The sequence below is a fragment of the Bos taurus genome, chromosome 3, assembly GCF_002263795.3.
Source record: "Bos taurus isolate L1 Dominette 01449 registration number 42190680 breed Hereford chromosome 3, ARS-UCD2.0, whole genome shotgun sequence".
Taxonomy (NCBI): domain Eukaryota; kingdom Metazoa; phylum Chordata; class Mammalia; order Artiodactyla; family Bovidae; genus Bos; species Bos taurus.
The window spans coordinates 118,095,558-118,104,051 of NC_037330.1; the positions used below are offsets into that span (position 1 = coordinate 118,095,558).

The 8,494-nt window shown below is 58.7% G+C and overlaps 1 protein-coding gene across 1 annotated transcript in view; it reads left to right on the forward strand.

Annotated features, from left to right (window-relative positions):
• Positions 1 to 8,077, forward strand: part of TWIST2 (twist family bHLH transcription factor 2) — a 52,260-nt gene extending 44,183 nt beyond the window's left edge. The window contains 1 exon segment of the mRNA NM_001083748.1: positions 7,340 to 8,077. The gene's annotated coding sequence lies outside the window, so the exon portion shown is untranslated.
• The last annotated feature ends 417 nt before the right edge of the window (positions 8,078 to 8,494 follow it).

Genomic DNA, 8,494 nt, shown 5'->3' on the forward strand with positions numbered 1-8,494 from the left:
CAGGTCGGAAGGCCGTGTACCAGGAAGAGACTGCGCCCTCCTTGTCTGCTGACTTACTCCCTCTCTGTCTCTGAAATGTGGGAGGACCCTTGGCAGTGTCTCGTGACTCATGGAGAAGAAATGGGACGGCCTCCCTCGGAGGCAGGCTGCACGGGGTAGTGCTGAGGGTGGGTCGGCGGGGACCCAGGGCCTTCCTGCTGCAGCTCCCGGGGGAGCTGGGCTGGCCCTGCGGAGGCACAGGCTGCCGGGGTGGGCTCCACAGGGTGGGCCTCTCCAGGCCTGGATGCTGGGAAGCAGCCAGCGGGAGGGAGCTGCCGGGGCACCCAGAGGCAAGCTCGCCCCCTCCCCAGCCTGTTCTCAGGGCGATCTCCCCTTGGCAGACAGGCCACTCCAGACGCAGTCAGCCTGAGTCACTGAGGCCAAGTCCAGGGAGAGGATGAGGGGGAGAGACAGAGAGAGAGAGCATACGCAGCTCCGGTTCTAAGTGGATGTGAAGTTCTCTCTGCCTGCAGGAGCAAGGCCAACAGCTCGCCTGCAGGCCCCAGAGAGCCGTAGAAGTGCCCTGGCCTCGTAAATATGGCCATTCCAGAGGGGAATCCTCTTTCTCATGGGTGGTGGATGGGCTGGGCTCAGTCGTCTGAGTCCCAGAGTTTGGAGAGAGGGGTCCTCACACCCCTTCACTCTCCCATTGACCCCAGACCCTGAGCAGGGCAGGGGCCCCAGGCAAATAGGGCCTGCAAGCTGGGGGCTTGTCTGGGAGGCTGAGAGGGGACAGAGAGCCCCTGGGGGGTCCAAGGTCACCAGCACAGACGGGCACGGTCCCTCTGGAGCCCACAGCCTGCGCTGGGGTCGGAGTGGTGGTCCTGAGTGTCGCCCTGGGGCTGGACACACAGATCCTGGAATCTTTGTGGTCCCAGCAGAGCTGAGCAGAGTGGCCAGGGCCCGAGCTTATCTGCAGAGGAGCAGAAGCCCTTACTCCTGCCAGGAGTCCTAAGAGCTTCGAGGTGTGGTCAGGGGATCCCACCAACCCAGCCAATCCTGAGTGAGCAGGCCTGTCCAGAGGGGATGGGCCAGCCCCCGGCTCAGAAACTTGGGGTCTTAGCTCTGGCCCCGTATGCTGCCAACTGGCTGATGGCTGGGCTAAGGAGACTCACGTGGCCACGGCCTCGTCCCCCCCTCTGACAGGGGCCTGCAGAGAGAGACCAGGGTGTCCTGCCTCTTAAAGCCACTGCCTGGTTCAGGGGCCACTTGCAGCCCCTTCAAAGGTAGGGAGGACAGGGAGAGGGAGTGAGGTGCGTTCAGGGGAAGCTGCTAACAGTGCAGTGTCCTCACAGGCAGGTGCTTTTTGATTTCCATTTGCTGGAAGAGGAAGCAGGCTTTGCTTCTGTCCCTCCTTGGCCCACCATCATCGCACAGGAATGTGTCCTTAAACATCTCTGAGAACCAAGTCGCAGTTAATAGGGTCGGACCTGCAGAGAGTGGCTTCCGGGCCGCTCCTGCCCTACTAGGTGTAGGTTCTCAAGCAGTCGTGGGATTAGATCCGTTTTGTCATTTGGCATGGCCGTTTCTCTATGCTTCCGCCCCTCTGGCCTTCCAGCCAGGAGAGGTGCCCAGAGGTCGCAGGGAGGAGGGGGCCCGAAAGGCAGGACGCCCCACCTCTGAGCCACCCTCGCCTGCCCAGCACCCAACAAGGACAGCTGGACCCCCGGCCTCTCCGATGGCCCAGGGGAGCCCACCCCGGTCCCAGTGGGCCTCGGCCCTGCCCCCAAAAGGGCGGTGCTGTTTACCGCCTGCCCGCTTTCCTGTTAGGGAGGCCAGATCGGAGCTTGATGCCAGGAGCCCAGGCTTCCCATTCTCTCCCGTGGAAGCAGAGCCCCTATCTCCTCTCATCCCTGGACAAACGTGTCACAGAGACGACCTTGGGGCAGGCACGTGGCCCTGGGGCTGAGCTTTGCTCTGGCCACCCACTGACCCTGCCCATCTCAGTCTGGCCAGGAGCAGGCAAGGAGGCGTGCAGAGCCTGCTGCACCCGGGTCCCTGTGGTCTCTTAGAGGCCTTACCCAGCGGGAAGAACAGAACCCGGCCAGATCAGTGGGTGACCCTCAGACTCCCCCGGGGGCCCGTCACTGGCACCCTGCTGCCTGCCTGTTCAGGTGGGTGATCATCTAAGTACAGTCACAGCTGGACATGGGTTGGCTGCATGGCTGTGTCCACTGGGTGTCGCGGGTGGGCCCCAGGGGTCTCTGGGTCTGGAACTCTCAGGCAGGATTTCAGCGGTGGGCACAACCTCGAGGCCTCGCTGCCCACGGTGGGCCCCGCCCCCAACAGGGAGCATCACGATGCCCCAGTTCTTGCTCTCCACTCAGCCACGTGCCCCTGGCACGCCTCTGCCCATCCCAACTGCGGTCTAATCTCTGAACAGGGATACAGGTGATACAGGCTGGGCACCCCCACCCAGTTCTCCCTGCTCGAGGAGCTCTCCAAAGAGCAGCGATTTTGCCTGAGTGCAGGTGCTGAGTCCTCGGTTCAGGGCAAGGCCTGCCCTCTGCACTTCTCACAGGCTTCCGTGTGCTGGTGCCACCACGGCTGGTCTTGAGGAGAGATGCTTAGGATGCTCGGGAGTCCGAGTGCTTTATGTCAGGAGGGCACTGCAGGGAGCACGGAATGTCACACCCGGCTGGCCGACACACCTGGGCTTTCAAACCGTGGCGCTGGGGAAGACTCTTGAGAGTCTCTTGGACAGGAAGGAGATCAAACCAGTCAATCTGAAAGGAAATCAGTCCTGAATATTCATTGGAAGGACTGATGCTGAAGCAGAAACTCCAATACTTTGGCCACCTGATGCGAAGAACCAACTCATTGGAAAAGACCCTGATGCTGGGAAAGATTGAAGGTGGAAAGAGAAGGGGACGATACAGGATGAGATGGTTGGATGGGATCACCGACTCAATGGACATGAGGTTGGGTAAGCTCTGGGAGTTGGTGATGGACAGGGAGGCCTGGCATGCTGCAGTCCATGGGGTTGCAAAGAGTTGGACACGACTGAGCGACTCAACAGCACCACACCTGGCTGACTGTCTCCTCTGCTGTCAGTCTGATTTCTTCACTGGAGTCCCTTTTTCAGCAGGTATTTATTGAGCACCTACTGTATGCCAGGTGCCACACTAGACCCTAGGGACCTGGCTGGGGAAAAGATGGTGCCCAGCCCCCTCAGGATTATAAGAGCGTTGAGCACAGCGTCTTGTCTGCTTGTCTGGTTTGCAGCAGGGAGACTGTTAGGTCAGTCGTCACCGTGCCTGCGGAGACAGAGCCCAGACTGCTTTTCATCCAGATGGGAGACGTTTCCTAGCAGTGTTTCCCAGAAGTGGCATTGGAGAGGGGCACTTTCTGAGGACTTGAGTGCCCCATGTTTCTTCTCCTTCCTGGGGGTCTGCAGATTCTCGGGGAGCAGCGCTCCAGGGACACCACCCTTCTCCGTCGAACCTTTGGGGGGCCTGGGATGGTCAGTTAGCAAGTGGTGTGAGCACGGGGCCCATCACCCCAGTCCGGCCGGGTCTTCTTATGTCTGGAGGCCTGTGGGAATTTCTCTCCAGTCTTAGGATCCAGAACTTTCTGTGTGCTGTGGCTTGGTTGCCTGTCTCGTTGGGTGTCCTTTCCAGAGCTGGGTGTTCCTTCTAACCTGAAGCCCCTGGTCTTTCCTGAGCCCGGGACCCTCCCCTCTGGATCTCGTGTGTGATAGCATCCGCTCCCTCCTTTGCATGTGCCTTGTCTTTTGGCTGAGATGCTGGGAGACTCCAGGGGTCAGTCTCCAATTTAGGAATGGTTTTTCGTCAGTGTCTGTCTTGCTATTTTGCTTCTATTCTTTCCGTGATTTCCTGGAGCTCTTCCCTTGTCTCCTGTTGCTCCTTCTCTTTCAAAGCAGAGTATCCCTGTTTCATCTTCACATGCTCCCCTGGCTTCTCCCGAGATGATAATTTCCGCTTGTTTGAGGGTTTGGTCCCTGCTCATGGGGCCGTGTGTGTGCGTGCGTGCGTGCGTGAGTGTGTGCGCATGCGTGCGTGTGTGCACGTGCGTGCGTGCATGTGTGTGCGCGTGCGCACATGTGTGTGCCTGTGTGTGTGTGTGTGTGTGCATGTGTGTGTGTGTGTGTGTGTGTTACTGAGCAAGGCCGTTTCTGATCTACGGCCCTCAGTCCCCTGTTGTGAATCGTTATTTGTTTTCCACCTGTATTGATGGCACATTTTGTTGGTTCTCTCCTTCCAAACCGCTCTTGGGAGTTGTGTTCAGATGGTCAGGAGGCTGGGTCCAGGCTCGGCGAGGGGCCAGAGGGCCCCAGCTGAAGGACAGTGCCAGACAGACCCCCAGAGGCAGGAGGACCGACCTTCGCAGACTGGGTGAGACCCGCCAGGGTGGGGGTCAGCTGTCAGCTCTTCCACCACTGGGCCTATTCCTGCCCGTCTCCCGTGGCACCTCCCACCCCCACCCCAGTGTCCATGGGAGCCCAGGAGTTGAGGGTCTTTGTTTTAGGTGCAGTGAGTGGGAGGAGGGAAGAGTTGTGGCAGCAGGAGCAGCCTGGCCCCTTCCGTGGGTACCGGGGTCCATGGAGGTGAAGGGGCTTCTACTTTTTACTCGGAAGGGGCAGTGAGAGCTGGGGCAGTGCCCTGGAGGTCTGCTCTGTGACGCAGCCCACAGCCACAGCCCTGGACTTCGGAGAGCAGCTCCTGGCCTCCTGACCCCCCTTCTAGCCTTCAGTGTCCCACTGGCAGCCTTTTTTGGCAGCTCTGACAAAAGTCAGGGTATTTTGTCCTTTTCCTTCTGGTTGCAGAGTTTTAGCTACACTTCCTGTAAAAAAGTTGCCATTGTCTAGGTTGAGCTCTAGTTGTTTATCAGCACGTTTATCCTCCCTTGATGGACTTCTCGGATCCATGCCTGGGCTTTTTAAACAACTAGCAGCATTCTTGGCACGTGAAAGGTGCTCAGTGCCTGTTGGAAAGAGGGCTGGATAGATGGATGGGTGGATGGATGGATGGGAGGAAGGGTGGATGATGGATGGTGGGTGGATGGGGGGATAGATGGAACAGAGAGTGGATGGAAGGGAGGAGAGAAGGATGATGGATGGATGGATGGTGGGTGGATGGATGGTGGATGGATGGGTGGATGGATGGTGGATGGTGGATGGATGGTGGGTGGATGGATGGTGGATGGATGGATGGATGGTGGGTGGATGGATGGATGGTGGATGGATGGTGGGTGGGTGGATGGATGGTGGATGGATGGTGGGTGAGTGGATGAATGGATGGATGGTGGGTGGATGGTGGGTGGATGGATGGTGGATGGTTGGATGAATGGATGGATGGTGTGTGGATGGTGGGTGGATGGATGGGTGGATAAAAAGAAGGAAGAAAGGAAGGGAGGGAGAGAGGGAGGAAGGAAGGGAAGAACTTGGGTGGAGGGATGGGTGGGTGGGGATCAGTGAATGAACGGAAGACCCTACAATGAGCGCTTCCCCCTTAAGCCCACCTGTGTCTCTTTCTGGAACACTTTCGGCGCGCCCCTCCCCGTGTCAGGCCCTCGGGACACAGATTGGAGTAAGACCCTCCGCTGCTTCTCAGTGCCCTGTGGTCTGGCCTGGGTGAGAGAGGAGGGCGCCCACCCTCTCAGTCCAGCCGCCCCCTGGCCTCTCCGCCTGCCCCGCTTCTGGACCGGGCAGACTGAGCCCGGCTGAGCTGTGCACAGGACGCACGCACAATTTCAGGTGGCTGTCCCACGCAGGAGGCAGTCGGGGCCCCAGCTGCCTCACATTTGTGGCTGAGAGCGCCGCCCACATCAGCAGACCCGGCCAGGGTCAGGGTGACATCAAGGGGGCGGGCCCGGGGGCCCTCAGCCAGGAAAACTAATGAACCTGCCGCTTGCTCCCGCCTGAGCCCTGGGCCCCACGGGCGTGCGGCGCGAACCCCGAAACCCACACTGCTCGGGGCGGCCCTGCCGTCCTGGCTTCCACGGATGATGCCGTTCCCCTTGGAGGGCTGGCGAGGCTCATATATCAAAACCTGTTGTAATGACTTCCTCCCGCGGAGGAAGGCTTCCATTTAGCTTTCTCTAGCTGCCCCCCTTATTAATTATCTAATTACAACCACATTCTCCGAGAGAACAGCCTTTGACTTTCTGCCCAGGACCACTTTAAACGGCTGACATATTTGGAGTGCTCAGAACTTGGAAAAAAGGAGTACGTGTGTGTCTCCAGGCGCTGGGGTTCAGGGAGGCAGGGTCTTCATGCTTGCAGGGATTTGTCCAGATACAGTCAAGGGTCCCAGAGCCCCCTGAGCTACAGGGCCTCAGTGTGGAGCCCAGGCTCCAGCGGAGGGCGGGGCACGTCCCTGCTGCTGCCTCCTACTGCCCAGCGGGGTCAGACCACACACACACACGCGCACACACACGCACGAGTGAAGTGTGAGTCAGCCCGCCAGCCATGCCCAGGCCCCTCTTCTGGTTGAGACGCCTCACTTGACTAGTGCAAGGTGATAAGAGTGTGGGAACCCAGTGAGATACATGTGGGACCTCCCTATACATTCTTTTTGCAGCTGTCTGTGAATATATGGTTATTTCAAAAGCACAGGTTTAAGGACTGACCTGGTGGTCCACTGGTTTAGAATCCGCCTTGCAATGCAGGGGACTCAGGTTCGGTCCCTGGTCGGGCAACTAAGCCCACCCACCACCACTGCTGAGCCCGTGCACTGCAGCTAAGACCAAAGCAGAGTAAGTAAGTAAGTGCATTTTTTTAAAAGCTCAGGTTTAAACAGTCATCTCCCTCTGCCAGCCCCGACTCCACGGCTGCCCCATTGCTCTGCATCCTCACTCCCCACCCCCACCACGGCTGGCTTTGCTCTCACCGTGACCTCGCAGCCCCAACAGTCACCTCACCCTCACCTCCTTCCCTTTCCAGGGGAGGGCACTGTTTCTGTCCACGGGAGCCCGCCTGGGGCTCCTCCATGGGGCGGCAGCAGCCTGCGGGGCACCGTGTGGGACGAGGCTCTGGTGGGCGCGGGAGACAGGGCATCCGGCCCTCGGGGTCTGGGAGTGGCAGCAGAGGGTGGAGGTGGGGAGAGAGGGAGCCCTCTGGGCCGGGCCTGGGTCCTGGGGGCAGCAGCCTGCAGGCGCCTGGTGGCCCTGACCACGGCCGCCTGTCCAGCTCCTGCCGGGAGGATGGGGCAGGCAGGTATCAGAGCAGCTCACAGCTGTCACGTCCTGTCATGGGAAGGCCACGGGGTGAAACAGCCACGCGGTCCCAGGACACAAGGGCTGCGGCGGCTTCTCAACCTCCCTGTACCTTGTCTTCCAGACTCTCTTGCGGGGCTGAGTGCAACTGGCATCGGGGAACGTCCGAGTCTGCAACTTCTGAAACCCGAACGACCTCCAGGAAGCCCCCCGCCCCATCATCTCGGCGCTCCCGCACGGCGTCCAGACAAGGGCCCAGCGGCAGCCCCCCGGACCACGCGGCCTCCGCCCCCGAGACGCCCCTGCCCAGGAAGTGGCGCTCACGGTCCGTCTCGCCGGTCCATCTCTCACGGTGCCATCCTCGCCGCTGTTTGAGAGTGTTCATAGACCCAACCTTGGGTTCTGTTTTTTTATTTTTTTTTTTTATTTTTTAAGGGGGCGGGGATTGATTCTGAAGATCGCTGAATTCAGGAACACATTTACAAGGATTTTGATTTTGTATTTCCCTCTAAGTGCCTTTTTTTTTTTTAGTGTATATTTTTACAAAAATAAACCAGAAATGCCTTCCTGTACATTCTGTTTCAACTGGACCAAGGCTCTTAACAAAGGAACCTCGAGCTACACTCCCCACCCCCGACCCCGGCCTCTGCATGACTGTCTCAAGTTAGCCTGGAATTCTCACCTCTCCCCTTTCTCTTCCTCCATGATTCGCTCAGCTAACCATTTTTTTTTTAATATTTTCTGTTTCAGTGTATATGTTGCTTATTTGTTTTATTTATTGAGATGTCTTTAACGAGCTCAGTGACTGCAGCGTGGCTGTGTATACTGCTCCCCTCCCAGGAACAATAAAGACGTCCCTGCAGCCCCCGTCTTCCGTCTCTTCTCTACACTGCAGCCTGAGCACGGCCTGAGAACCTTGGAACCGGTTGCAAAAATAACAATCGCGTCACTTTAAAGGGGACCAGCAGGGATGTGAGACGTGTTAGGCTGTGCATGACTGTAGAACTTTCTAGAACCACCAGTGCTGATGTGGTTGAGCGTGTTCAGCAGGCCCAGGTCTGGGAAAGCTGGCCTCAGCCCCTCCATGTGCCCGTCTGCTACCCCGACCCCCATCAGCCACCCATCCTATGTCCTACCCCCGCGGTCTGAGGTCATTGCCAGCCAGGGCCAGCCCTGCAGAGCCTCCCCGGGTGGAATTCCTTGCCTGCCCCAGACACGACCTCCGTGCCCACTTACGTTTACCTCCTGGTGGGTCACTGTCTGCTCTGTGTGCCTTTGG